Source organism: Calliphora vicina, chromosome 5 (genome assembly GCF_958450345.1).
Source record: "Calliphora vicina chromosome 5, idCalVici1.1, whole genome shotgun sequence".
NCBI lineage: Eukaryota > Metazoa > Arthropoda > Insecta > Diptera > Calliphoridae > Calliphora > Calliphora vicina.
In genome coordinates this window covers 13,796,222-13,811,073 of record NC_088784.1, presented here as the reverse complement: position 1 = coordinate 13,811,073, position 14,852 = coordinate 13,796,222, and the positions used below count along the sequence as shown (strand labels likewise).

Here is a 14,852-nt window from a genome sequence, read left to right as displayed (position 1 = left end):
CTATAGAAAAGTGTCTTCTATAGACATTTTTCTATAGAAAAGTGTCTTCTATAGACATTTTTCTATAGAAAAGTGTCTTCTATAGACATTTTTCTATAGAAAAGTGTCTTCTATAGACATTTTTCTATAGAAAAGTGTCTTCTATAGACATTTTTCTATAGAAAAGTGTCTTCTGTAGACATTTTTCTATAGAAAAGTGTCTTCTGTAGACATTTTTCTATAGAAAAGTGTCTTCTATAGACATTTTTCTATAGAAAAGTGTCTTCTATAGACATTTTTCTATAGAAAAGTGTCTTCTATAGACATTTTTCTATAGAAAAGTGTCTTCTATAGACATTTTTCTATAGAAAAGTGTCTTCTATAGACATTTTTCTATAGAAAAGTGTCTCCAATAGACATTTTTCTATAGAAAAGTGTCTTCTATAGACATTTTTCTATAGAAAAGTGTCTCCAATAGACATTTTTCTATAGAAAAGTGTCTTCTATAGACATTTTTCTATAGAAAAGTGTCTTCTATAGACATTTTTCTATAGAAAAGTGTCTTCTATAGACATTTTTCTATAGAAAAGTGTCTCCAATAGACATTTTTCTATAGAAAAGTGTCTTCTATAGACATTTTTCTATAGAAAAGTGTCTTCTATAGACATTTTTCTATAGAAAAGTGTCTTCTATAGACATTTTTCTATAGAAAAGTGTCTTCTATAGACATTTTTCTATAGAAAAGTGTCTTCTATAGACATTTTTCTATAGAAAAGTGTCTTCTATAGACATTTTTCTATAGAAAAGTGTCTTCTATAGACATTTTTCTATAGAAAAGTGTCTTCTATAGACATTTTTCTATAGAAAAGTGTCTTCTATAGACATTTTTCTATAGAAAAGTGTCTCCAATAGACATTTTTCTATAGAAAAGTGTCTTCTATAGACATTTTTCTATAGAAAAGTGTCTTCTATAGACATTTTTCTATAGAAAAGTGTCTTCTATAGACATTTTTCTATAGAAAAGTGTCTTCTGTAGACATTTTTCTATAGAAAAGTGTCTTCTGTAGACATTTTTCTATAGAAAAGTGTCTTCTATAGACATTTTTCTATAGAAAAGTGTCTTCTATAGACATTTTTCTATAGAAAAGTGTCTTCTATAGACATTTTTCTATAGAAAAGTGTCTTCTATAGACATTTTTCTATAGAAAAGTGTCTTCTATAGACATTTTTCTATAGAAAAGTGTCTCCAATAGACATTTTTCTATAGAAAAGTGTCTTCTATAGACATTTTTCTATAGAAAAGTGTCTCCAATAGACATTTTTCTATAGAAAAGTGTCTTCTATAGACATTTTTCTATAGAAAAGTGTCTTCTATAGACATTTTTCTATAGAAAAGTGTCTTCTGTAGACATTTTTCTATAGAAAAGTGTCTTCTATAGACATTTTTCTATAGAAAAGTGTCTTCTATAGACATTTTTCTATAGAAAAGTGTCTTCTATAGACATTTTTCTATAGAAAAGTGTCTTCTATAGACATTTTTCTATAGAAAAGTGTCTTCTATAGACATTTTTCTATAGAAAAGTGTCTTCTATAGACATTTTTCTATAGAAAAGTGTCTTCTATAGACATTTTTCTATAGAAAAGTGTCTTCTGTAGACATTTTTCTATAGAAAAGTGTCTTCTGTAGACATTTTTCTATAGAAAAGTGTCTTCTGTAGACATTTTTCTATAGAAAAGTGTCTTCTATAGACATTTTTCTATAGAAAAGTGTCTTCTATAGACATTTTTCTATAGAAAAGTGTCTCCAATAGACATTTTTCTATAGAAAAGAGTCTCCAATAGAAATTTTTCTATAGAAAAGAGTCTCCAATAGACATTTTTCTATAGAAAAGTGTCTCCAATAGACATTTTTCTATAGAAAAGTGTCTCCAATAGACATTTTTCTATAGAAAAGTGTCTCCAATAGACATTTTTCTATAGAAAAGTGTCTCCAATAGACATTTTTCTATAGAAAAGTGTCTCCAATAGACATTTTTCTATAGAAAAGTGTCTCCAATAGACATTTTTCTATAGAAAAGTGTCTCCAATAGACATTTTTCTATAGAAAAGTGTCTCCAATAGACATTTTTCTATAGAAAAGTGTCTCCAATAGATACTATTTTATAGAAAAGTGTCTCCAATAGATACTATTTTATAGAAAATTGTCTCCAATAGATACTATTTTATAGAAAAGTGTCTCCAATAGACACTATTCTATAGAAAAGTGTCTCCAATAGACACTATTCTATAGAAAAGTGTCTCCAATAGACACTATTCTATAGAAAAGTGTCTCCAATAGACACTATTCTATAGAAAAGTGTCTCCAATAGACACTATTCTATAGAAAAGTCTCTTCTACAGACACTAATCTATTGATAAGTGTCTTCAAAAAAATACAATCGTATCAACTTTGCTCTCCCTGTAATGAATAATATCGGTAACAAACTTAATGCTGTATTAAATATGAATTTTGTTTTAAATGCACAGAAAAAAAACTGAAACTGTAAGTAAAAAAAAGTTAATTCCTAAGGCATGATTTTTTTTGGATTAGTGATCTATTTTGTTTGTTTTTCTTAGCTTTTCTAACATAAGTTTTTCTCCAACTCACATTTAATAAAACCATTATAAAACCTAAGAAATATAAACTAACATTTTACCTTAAAATTGGCTTATAAAAAAACTTTAAAATTTTATTTGAAAATTACAACTAGTGTTACCATATTCAAACACATTTGAACACTTGATTTTGACACTCTCTTTAAAACTCATTTCCTTAGAAACTAAATAAAAGCTTTTATTATAAAAAAGCTCTTAAACTTTTTCTCTCCATACTCAATATACACAGAAACAATAACACACACCATATTAAACATTCACCATTCAAAGAACTCTCTACTCAAATCTCATAATTCATTTTTATTTTAATGAAATTCTGTACTAAAACTGTTCTATAAGTTGTCGTTAACTGTGCGAAAACTTTTCTAAAACTCAACTTTATTAAATTGGCTTAACTCGCAAAATTTGTTTCATTTCAACGTTTACTACTCATTTATGTTTCTTGAAATTGTGTTGGAAAACTGTTCTAAAAAAACTTAGTACTAGTTGTTTTATAAACCTATTCTATTACACAATTGGCTTATTATCTAACAAATTTATAAATTAGAATTTGTGTTAACTGTTCTATTACGAAATTGGCTTTTTAACAACTAACAAAACTACAAAATCAAAATTTGTTACCCCTAATCTTTATAAATTGGCTTATTATCTAACAAAATTACAATAAAATAAAATTTGTTTCAATTGATGTTGTGTCTATGAGATATGGTGTTGTATTTGATTAACGTTATATATACTAAAACACAAAAGGTAATAAATCAATAATTTATTTGTATATGCTTTTTTTAATTACAGGTAAATAATTTACAAAATCTATTAAATTAAATGTAAAGAGTCCCTAAAACAGGTATTTATAACATTACACTTGATTATAACAGTTATGTTAAGAAAGCTTTTGCTGTTATTAACAGAGCTAGATAGAAAATAAATGTTATTTAAAGGTTATTGTAACATAACGGAGGAAACTTAAAGCTAAAAAGCTTTAAGGACCCTTTAAATTCAAAAATTGTTTTAACCTAAGTTATCTACTTTTTAACAGGAGACAAAAGCTTTGCTTAAATTAAATAGAGAATTTATTTTTCTTTTCGTTCCTAAAAAGTCCTGTAGGAAAGTATATGAATTTAAGTATCGCTTGACTAAAATAATAAACAACATTTTGTTATTTAACTTAAGAAAAATATAAATAGACCAGTCAGAGATTAAAAGAGAAAGCAAATAACAGTTTTGGGTAAGAAATTTTCATAACAGTAAATGATTATTACTAAATACATTTGATAAAGAATCGTATAACAATTTAAAAAACTGATCCTCTCAAAATAATATTTTTTTTTTTTTAAATTTGCTAAAATATGAATTTGAGTTTAAAGCAGCAATATAGAATTTTAGAAACACATTAGATAGATTTTTTAAATATACTAAATTAATTATATTGAATTTTTTTCTAAAAATAAAATTTTAAATTTATTAACATTAAAAATTTAGTTACTAATATGAAATATAGAGCGTGCAAATTGATGTTGTTTTAAACCTTGAAGTATTGGCTTTTATTAACTTTTTGCTTTAAATTATTATCTCAATTTAAATAAAAGTTATAGCTATTTTTCTTACATAACCCAGAATTAATATTAATCATACGTCTAGGTGTAACAAAATATTTATTATGTTATTTTTGTTGTTTATGTTAAATTTTTTTAAAGTTTTATGATAAAAATCTATAGGCCTCTAAAATGTTTATGAGTTATTGTTTATATAAATATTTTTTTTTAATTTAAAAATAATTTTTTTTGGAAATTAAATTTTGAAAATTTTTATTTTTTGGGTTTTTTAGTTTAAATATTTTTAAAGAGATTTTTTATTTGCTATGTTTATTTCGATTTTGTTTGGGGTCTATTCTAAACTTTTAAAATATTTACTACTAGAAGAAAAAGTTTTCTTTAGTATTAAGAAAGCAGACCATGAACACTTTTTAGTAGTTCCTTAGAAATTTCATAAATTTGTTTTATGAAATACATTTGATAACAAATCGTATAACAATTTGTAAAACTGTTACTCTCAAAATATACTAAAAATATGGGCGTTTATGTTTAAAGCAACAATATAGATTTTTAGAAACCCATTAGCTAGATTTTTTAAATATACTAAATTATATTGAATTTTTTTCTAAAAATAAAATTTTAAATTTATTAACATTAAAAATCTAGCTATTAATATTGAAAATTAAGCGTGCAAATTGATCTTGTTTTAAACCTTAAAGTCTTGACTTTTATTACCTTTTTGCTCTAAATTATTATCTCAATTTAAAAAAAAGTTATAGCATTTTTTCTTACATAACCTAGAATTAATATTAATCATACGTCTAGGTGTTTCAAAATGTTTATTATGTTATTTTTGTTGTTTATGCTAAATTTTTTTAAAGTTTTATAATAAAAATCTATAGGCCTCTAAAGTGTTTCTAATTTATGGCTAATTTAAATAATTTTTTTTAATTTAAAAATAATTTTTTTTGGAAATTAAATTTTGAAAATTTTTATTTTTTTGTTTTTTTAAATTTAAATAGTTTTAAAGAGATTTTTTATTTGCTATGTTTATTTCGATTTTTTAATCTTGTTTGGTGGTCTATTCTAAAGAGAAAAAGTTTTCTTTAGTATTAAGAAAGCATACCATGAACACTTTTTAGTAGTTCCTTAGAAATTTCATAAATTTGTTTTCTCTAGAACCAAAATTTGTTTAAGTTTAGAAAACGAAAAGAGGATTCATGTGCGCAAAATGCTTTAATATTGGGTTCCAGCAGTCGTGCACTGGTTATTCGGTCGGCTGGAGAGATATTATCCAAACCTTATCGCTTCGCTAATTTCACTTATTTCAGGGCAATCATTAGAGAAGTCACCATTTGGTGTATGTAAAGCACATGCGAAAATGGGTTGACGTGGACCAGTAGAATATAGTTTATTTCAAACCTTAAAGTCTTGGCTATAATTAACTTTTTAATTTATATTATTATCTCGATTTAAATAAAACTTATAACAATTTTTCATTCATAACCTTAAAATTAATATTAATCATACGTCCTGGTATTTCAAAATGTTTATTTTGTTATTTTTGAGGTTTTGCTTAACATTTTGTAAAGTTTTATAATAAAAAATAATTTTTTAATTAAAAAATGTTTTAGTTACAAAGGAACAATATACATTTTCGTAATAATAACCATAAAATTAATATTAATCATACGTCCTGGTGTTTCAAAATGTTTATTTTGTGATTTTTGAGGTTTTGCTTAATATTTTTAAAAGTTTTACAATAATAATTTATTTAAGTAAAGTATGTTTTAGTTACAAAGGAACAATATAAATTTTCTTAATAATATTTAAAATTTGTTACCAAAGCAAAAATTTTAAAATTTATTTCATAAGAATTTTTTTAATTCTGTTTAAAACTAAGATGATTCAAACAAAAATTATTTTTCTAACCGAAATACTTTTAAAACTTGATTGATAATTTGTTATTCCAAACAAATCTTTAAAAAAATTTTCCAAACTTATTTTTTTTTTTATTTAATATTTATTAACATTAAAAATTTAGCTTTTTATATTTAAAATAAAGCTTGAAAATATAGTTTATTTCAAAGCTTAAAGTCTTGGCTTTTATTAACATTTTAATTTACATGCTTAACTGATTTCAAATAAAAGTTATAACAATTTTTCTTACATAACCTTAGAATTAATATTAATCATACGTCCTGGTATTTAAACATTTTAATGTTGTTATTTTTGATGTTTTTCTTAAAAGTTTTTGAATAAAATTAATTATATAATTAAAATAAGTTTTAGTTACACAGGAACAACCTACATTTTCGTAATAATTTTTAAAATTTGTTAGCAAATCAAAAATTTTAATCTTTATTTTATAATAATTTTCATAATTCTGTTTAAAACTAAGAAGATTCAAACAAAAATTCTTTTTCTAACCGAAATACTGTTAAAATATGATATCTACTTGTTATCCAATCAAGTATTTAAAAAAAATTTCAAACATATTTTTTTTTTAAATTTTATATTTTTTTACATTAAAAATTTAACTTTTTATATTAAAAATAAAGAATAAAAAATATAGTTTATTTCAAAGCTTAAAGTCTTGGCTTTTATTAGCATTTTAATTTATATTATTACCTGATTTTAAATTAAAGTTATAACAATTTTTGTAACTTAACCTTATAATTAATATTAATCATACGTCCTGATGTTTCAAAATTTTCATTTTGTTATTTTTGCGGTTTGGCTTAAAATTTTTCAAAGTTTCATAATAAAAATCTAAAGGCTTTCAAACAGGTCTAAAACCTATTAACTATATTAACAAATTTAAGAAATTTTTGGTAAAAGAAATTAATTTTTTTTTTTTTTTAATATCAAATATTTGAACAAAAATTTAAATTCACACATTTGCCTACTATAACGGGTTGTACTGTTAAAAAGCTTATTTGCTACATAAAAGCTTTTGACTCTTTCATTCTCCCTGTTTTTGGATGGTTTTTCAAATAAAGCTTTCATTCTCCTTTTTTAAAAAAAGCTTAATTCTTACTATAGTTAGTAAACAGGTTTGTTCCCAATACAAAAATAGTTACTCTCCCTTGATTTTTGTTGTGTTTTTCTGTTTTTGAGCTGCCTGGCTGCCTCCACACAAATGTTATTTAGGCCTTTAATAACGTGTTTCCCATACAACATCGTATAGAGGTGCATGGCACAGTACCTTTTTTCCGCACTGTTGGAAACATCGTCATCAAAGTGTTTTAATATGTATGGAAAACAAAACAAAAACACAGTTGTGTCGTATGCGCTTGTCTTTTAAAACGATAAAAATAAAACAAAAACAACAAAAAAAAAGGGAAAAAATAAAAGCAAAACAACTTTTTAATATTTTGGTACGAAACGAATGGAGAAGTGTTCATAACAAAACTGGCAGAGTGCACGGAACGAGGCCATACACGCTATTAAAAGCAAATCAAACGTTGACCGAGTAACACGGTAAGCTGCAGCTTAAACGGTTAGAGACAAAATTTTAAACAAAATATTTTAAATTAAAATTAAAAAAAAATATTAAAAATATTGCAAATACAAGTGTTTATTTTTGAATTTACACAAAACGCAAAGAAAAGCTTTATTTATTAAGAAACCTAAATTAGAAATTTTAATTGTTGTGTTTAAAAAAAAAAATTTCCCATAAAGACGCCTTAAATTGTTAATTGTATAGAAAAAAAGCTTTAATTAATATTTTGCCAGGAATTTTTTGTAACAAACAAATCAAACCGGTAACGGAAATTAAAACTCATTTACTTGTCTTGCTGCGATTGTGTGCGTGTGTGTGCTACTTCTGGTTCCTGTTGTCTCTCACACTCATTTGCTGCTGCCAGCCCAAGATCTTTTCAGTATTGATTTGAAAATCGTTTGAAGTGCGTGTGTTCTATAGCCAAGGTACGTTAATTCAAATCTTTTTTTATTTTTAATATAAATCAAATATTTACCCAAGAAATATTTATGAATTTTGCTGTAAATGTTACTTTGTTTTATATAAATTTGGGGTTGGGTCTTTTTATTAATTGAGTTGTTGGCAATACAAGATTTCTGTTTATTTTATTAATATTTCAAAAGGTGCTTTATGTAATCATCATTATTAGTCTTAACAAAATTAATTGATTTTCAGTGAAAGATTTTTTATGTTGAAAGTTTTAAGCCAATATAGCTGCACAAAGAAAACCTATTAAGGGTGTAGACATTTACTGTGATTGATGGAAATTAATTAATGATAGGGACTACCAAAAGGGACTGGTAGTTTTAAAAACAAAATTAAAAAGGTTAGCAGGCGTAAAATGTTTGGAAAAGATTAGTTAAATGAATGAAATAAAGGCAATGAGATAAACTGAAGATCGCTTTCTAATAGAAATACTGTTAAAACACTACAATACTTTGTTATTTTAAAAATTTGAAAAAAAAAAAAAATATCTTAAAATTTTAAATGTTTTAAAATTAAAAATTTTGCTACTAATAATGCAAATGAAGCGAGTGAATTGATCTTGTATCAAACCTTAAAGTCTTGGCTTTTATTAACTTTTTCATTTATATTATTATCTGTTTTTAAAGAAAAGTTATAATCATTTTTGTAACTTAACCTTAGAATTAATATTAATCATACGTTTAGGTGTTACAAAATGTTTATTTTGATATTTTTGAGGTTTTACTAAAAAAATTTTCACATTTTGTAATAAAAATCTATAGGCTTCTAAAATGTCTATAAAACAAAATAAACAAATTTTGTTAATTTTGAAATCAAAATTTTTTGGCAAAGAAATTTTGAAAATTATTTTTTTTATTTTCAAATACATACTTTAAAAATAATACCATTAAGTAGTTTTAAAATAGATTGAGCGTAATAAATAATCTGTCCATGATAATATATGTTCTTAAGTTTCTTAAGCCCTCGCAATATATCTCCAATTATTGTTTCAATAGCAATGAATTTTCTATTCAAATAAATGCTTGAGAATCTGTAAATCTTCTCCCTAAAAATGTGGCATAGAAATGTTCACTTCTATAGTTACTGTAGCCACTTAAACATTTTTACAAGTTTTTAATAATATTATGGTCACTGTAACTGTTTATATTATTGCGGTAACCATAATATGATAATGTTACGATTTGCCAAACATTTTATTTACTACAATCATATATACGACAACAACGATCATGTTAATCTTAACTTTACCATATTATGGTTACCACAATCATATATACAATTACAATTATATAATATTGGAATATAACCTGTAAAAATTTTGAAATGGTTACAGTGTTGGGAGTATGCTAAAGTCAACTTTAACTCAGCTTTCTTCAATTAGATTGTTATCATTTTCAAATGTCTTTTGAGAGCTACAAATATAAGCTATAGAATTGTATATATTTTATTATATTTACATACATTTTGCAGTAATTTTTCATACAGTAAAAAACTATTTTTATTGTTTACCCCTTTTTTCGACTTTAACTTCTTTTCTTAACAAATTTTTCTATAAATGCTTATAAATTTATTTAGAAAATGTTAAAGCTAATTTTGTTGTAAATACATTCACATTACATTCGTACAAATCGCTTGAAAATTGTAAAACTTATGCATATTTAACCTAACACCTTACCTTTACTTGCCATGTTGACACCTAAAAGTATGCCGTGAAATAAAAAAAATCACATAAAAGTAATTTTTGCCGTAGGTAAAAAGAAAAATTTTAATAACTTTTACAATTTTCAAGGGATTTTAATGAAATTTATTTTGTTTTATAGAAAATAAAATACAGTTTTAAACTGTTTTAAAAATTATATATCATCTTAAAGAAAAAATTAAGGAAAATTGGTGTCAAAGTTGAAAAATAAAAAAAGTAAGAAATTTTAAGAAAATCTTAAGTAATTTCTAAGCAGCTTATAATATTTGTTTATGTTTAAAAAGCTTTTATATAATTTATCTATTTTAATATGTTAAATAGAGTAAATATTTTGTAAGATGTTTTTCAAAATAATTTTGAGATGTCGAGGTTTGGAAAAATTTTAATAACTTTTAGAATTTAGTAATGATTTTAATGAATGATATTTTGTTTTATTAAGAACACATTATTCTTCAAAACTAATTAAAGAAATATATGTGTCTTTAAAGAAACAGGTTAAAAAAATTACACTCAAAGTTGAAAAAATTAAAAATCCAAGTTTAAACAAATCATACATTTTAGGAAAATTTTAACTAATGAATATATAATATTAGGAATAGTTAAATATGTGCATTTTAAATATGATTATAATAACAAATAAGCCAAAAAAAAAAATTAAGCGTTTTTTTACTTTGTGTTCAAGTTTTTATTAATTTTTCCTTGAAAGCATTTATATTTTTTTATAAAATATTAATGACAATTTTGTTGTGAATATTTTCACATTTCACTTTCTTTAATCGAGTGAAAATTACAGAAGTTATGCTAATTTAACCTAAGACCTTACTTTAGCTAGCCATACCATCTTCATCTAGACACCTAAAAGTATGCCTTGAAATAAAACAGAAAATCATATAAAAGTAATTTTTGCCGTAGGTAAAATGAAAAATGTCAATAACTTTTACATTTTTCAAGGGATTTTAATGAAATTTATTTTGTTTTATAGAAAATAAAATACAGTTTTTAACGGTTTTAAAAATTGTATGTTCTCTTTAAGAAAAAATTAAAGAAAATTGTTCTCAAAGTTGAAAAATGGAAAAAGTAAGGTAAAACAAATCAGAAATTTTAAGAAAATCTTAACTAATTTCGAAGGTTTTTATAAAATTTGTATTTGGTTGAAAAACTAAATGTTGCTTTAATCTAAAACAGTTTGATTATTTTAAATAAAATAAAAATTTAGTTAGCTATTTTTTCGAAAATAAATCAAAAATTTGGAGATTTAGAAAAATGTTAATAGCTTTTACAATTTTAAAGAGATTTAAAAAATACCTTGTTTTATTGCAAACATACCAGTATTAAATAATATTTAAAGAAATATGTAGGTTTTTAAAGAAAAAGGTTAACATTTTTTGAGTCTAATTAGAAACATCAAAAAAAGTAAAAAAAAAATTCATAAATTTTAAGAAAATCTTAACTAATTATTATACAAAATTACTAAAACAATAATAGAATACAGTGAAATACATGAAAGCATTAATATTTCTTTATAAAATATTGAAGACAATTTTGTTGTGAATATTTTCACATTTCACTTTCTTTAATCGAGTGAAAATAGCAGAAGTTATACTAATTTAATCTAACACCTTACCATACCATCTATATCTAGACACCTAAAAGTATACCTTGAAATAAGACAGAAAAGCATATTGAAGTAAATTTTAAAATAGCTAAAATGAAAAAGTTTAATAACTTTTACAATTTTCAAGGGATTTTAATGAATTTTATTTTGTTTTATAGAAAATAAAATATAGTCTGAAACAGATTTAAAAGTTATATGTCATCTTTAAGAAAAAATTAAAGACAATTGGTCTCAAAGCTGAAAAATCGAAAAAGTAATGTAAACAAATCAGAAATGTTAAGAAAATCTTGACTAATTTCTAATTTCTGAATGATTAAATTTGTATTTGATTGAAAAGCTAAATTTCTATTATCTAAAACAGTTTGATTATTTTAAATAAAGTAAAAAATTAGTTAGATATTTTTCAAAATATCTCAAAAATGTTAAGGTTTAGAATAATGTTAATAACTTTTAAAATTTTAAAGAGATTTTCAAGAAACATACTTTGTGTTATTGCCAACAAACTAGGCTTCAATAATATATAAAGAAATATGTAGGCTTTTAAAGAAAAAATTTTAAAAATTTTTGATTAAAATTTTAAAAATCAAAAAAGTAAAAAAAAAAATCTTAAATTTTAAGAAAATCTTAACAAATTATTGAACAAAATTACTAAAACGATAATTATATATAGTTCTAATATAACTATAATAAGAAAATATGACAAAAATAAGAAAATTTTAATTATTTATGTGATTTTATGACTTTGTGTTCTTTTTCTGTTTAATTTTTCTATAAAATCAATTGTATTTGTTTAAAAAATATTAAAACAATTTTGTTGTAAATATTTCCTTTTTTGACTTTTCTTAATCGAATGAAAATTGTAAAATTTATACAACTTTTATCTAACCACTTCATTTATGTTGTCATACAATTTTCATATGAACACCTGAAAGTATGCAATGAAAATCATATAAAACAATTTTGTGTAGTAGGTATATGAGAAATTTGTGGTAAAATAGAGATAAAGTGTCTTAAAATTTACAATTTTCAAGGGATTTTACTGAAAATTGTTTTGTTTTATTTAAAACAAAATAGCCATCAAAATATGTAATGAAATATGTAGACCTTTAAAGAAAAAAGTCAAAAAATTTACACTCAAAGTTGAAAAATCTAAAAATTAAGGATAAACAAATTTTAAATTTAAATAAAAATTGTAACTATTATAAAATATATAAAATTACTAAAAAAAATATAAATAAGAAAATATGACAAAAATAAGAAAATTTAAATTTTTAAAATTTTTTTTTCGACTTTGAGTTATTTTTCTGATTAATTTTTCTAAGAAAGCATTTAAATTTATTAAATAGTTTTGAAGACAATGTTTTTGTGAATATTTCTGTACTTCACTTTTCTTAATCGAATGAAAATTTTAGAATTTATTAAACTTAACTCTAACCACTTCATTTATGTTTTCATACAATTTTCATATGAACACCTGAAAGTATGCAATGAAAATCATATAAAACTATTTTTTGTAGTAGGTATATGAGAAATTTGTGGTAGACTTGAGTTAAAGTGCCATAAAATTTACAATTTTCAAGGGATTTTAATGAAAATTGTTTTGTTTTATTTAAAACAAAATAATAAAATTAAAAAAAGGAAACATTTTACAAAAATATCTTTTTATTTCTTATATTTTGTAAAAAATATGTTTATAATAAGCAAGATTTGATGTTTTTCGTTCTAAAATAGTTTGAAAAGTTTAAATTGTTGAAAAACTAAGTGTTCTTTAGCCAATCCCTGTATTTTTACTTACTTTAAGTAATTTTAATATTCAAATAAAGTGCACTTAGCCTTTTTACTCGCTAAGCTTACAATAGACTATTATTATAAATTTCCAAGTTTTTGCTTTTTATATTTAACCATTTGTTTTAAACCTTCTTATGCCTTTTAGTAAAATTATTTGTCAGCAATTTTAACTCCTACATTTATGCTCTCTTTTTAACTCCTCTCTCTCACTCTGTGCTCCACAATTTCATTTCCCTCAACACACACCAATAGTTTCGTTAACTGCTCCATATAAGTATACTATACTTAATTCTTTTTTTAACAATTTTGTTTCCGTTATAAATTTTCGAACATTTTATAGGGTAAACACCAACAAATATACTTGCTTATGTTTGAATGTGTAAGCTAGAGTATAGAATAATAATAGCTGTATTAAATAAGTTTCAAACAGCCTAAAAGCATACTTCATTAATTCAGCGAAACTGTATGTTTCCGCTAAAACAAACTATTAAACCCCTCCCCCTCCCAAAAAAAGGAGGCCAAATTTTCTAAACACACCAAAACCAAAATAAAAAACTTATAATACAAAACAGAAATTTAAAATGTACAAAATAAAGACATAAATTTTGTACAATATAAAAGAAATTGCAACTTTTCTTGTACGTTTTTAAGGAAATATGTTTAAGCAAAAGGCAAACTCCCCGGGTAAACACATATAAAAAAAATCTAAACCTGCATTCTTTTGCCAATTAGTTTTAATTTTCTTACAACATTTAGTTATTTTGTTTGGGACACACCAGCAATAATGTTTTCTTTAGATTTTATAAGGCTGAAATTTAATTTAGTGTGTCGCTGCTTACAAGTCACGTAGAAAATTGTGGAAGGGACAAACAAACAAAATAAAAAATTGGATAGCAATAAAATGTTTCTTAACACTTTTTCTAAATATCCGTATGTGTGTCTTTGTTAAAAATGGCCACAAAATTCGTTTAAATCTAATTAAGTTAATAGGATTTTATTTTCATTTATTTGCTCCAATGAATGTTTTCCAACTGAACCTAATGAACTGTAGTTTGATGACAACCTTGATTTAGACACATTGTTGTAGTAACAAAAAAAAAAAAAACGTATTCAAACGTTTTATACAGCAATTTTACAAAAATAAACTGGTCAGACACAAAATGATGGCCACTATTAATTGTGTGAGTGGTGTTAGTGTAGGATTTTTATTAGATTTTAAGGATTTTTTTGTGAGGGGTTAGAGGGAGCTTACAACGTTTATGAGTGATATATAGAAAACCCCACCTTAGTTTGAGGTTAGTTTATGGTGGCTATTAGTTTTAATTTAAAATCAATATGTGAATTTTTAAAAGGTTAACAAATTGGCAGTAATACTTGGAAAATAAAATAAATATAATAATAAAACTGGTAACAAATCATACACTTGTCAAAGCAAAATGTTTTGGAAAAAATCATACACCAATTCAAAGACAATTTTCCTTAATTTACTTCAAGAGTATATACAATTAATAAAACAATGAATAAAAACATTCTTAATATAACAAATTTGAAGAAAATTAAATTTTTTTCTTAATTTTTCGACTTTGACCCCTTTTTTTGCTTAATTTTTCT

General features: G+C 23.5%; 1 protein-coding gene across 3 annotated transcripts in view; it reads left to right on the top strand.

Annotated features, from left to right (window-relative positions):
* Positions 1–14,852, top strand: part of igl (igloo) — a 209,315-nt gene that overhangs the window by 74,498 nt on the left and 119,965 nt on the right. Inside the window, exon 1 of one of the 3 annotated variants that reach the window (XM_065513756.1) lies at positions 7,804–8,099. The exons of the other annotated variants lie outside the window; for them this stretch is intronic. The gene's annotated coding sequence lies outside the window, so the exon portion shown is untranslated. Of the gene's footprint in view, positions 1–7,803; positions 8,100–14,852 lie in introns of those variants that run through there. 3 annotated transcript variants of the gene reach the window in all.